The sequence below is a fragment of the Habropoda laboriosa genome, unplaced genomic scaffold (genome assembly GCF_001263275.1).
Source record: "Habropoda laboriosa isolate 0110345459 unplaced genomic scaffold, ASM126327v1 scaffold90, whole genome shotgun sequence".
In the NCBI taxonomy this organism is placed as follows: Eukaryota; Metazoa; Arthropoda; class Insecta; order Hymenoptera; family Apidae; genus Habropoda; species Habropoda laboriosa.
This window is the reverse complement of record NW_017100218.1, coordinates 2,044,989-2,045,219: the sequence shown is the minus strand read 5'-3', so window position 1 is coordinate 2,045,219 and position 231 is coordinate 2,044,989. Positions and strand designations below refer to the sequence as shown.

At 21.6% G+C, this 231-nt stretch overlaps 1 protein-coding gene across 1 annotated transcript in view; it reads left to right on the top strand.

The window, feature by feature from the left end:
• LOC108570876 (uncharacterized protein CG10915) overlaps nucleotides 1-231 on the top strand; it is a 5,714-nt gene that overhangs the window by 3,145 nt on the left and 2,338 nt on the right. The window lies entirely within an intron of this gene.

Here is a 231-nt window from a genome sequence, read left to right as displayed (position 1 = left end):
ACTATTACTTTTTTATGCATCTATCTTGTATGAAAATTTCGAAGGGTAAATAATAAATAACATAATAATATGTTTAAGTTGGAAAGTAAAAGAAAATTACGTTTAAAAAAATTGCATTAAACGTAAAATTGTTAATGAAGATAAATTACAGACTTTTAGGAATCATATCAGTATATTAGTCTACTGTTTGGTAAATCAGTATAAGATTATATTTTTATTCTGAGTAAGAAT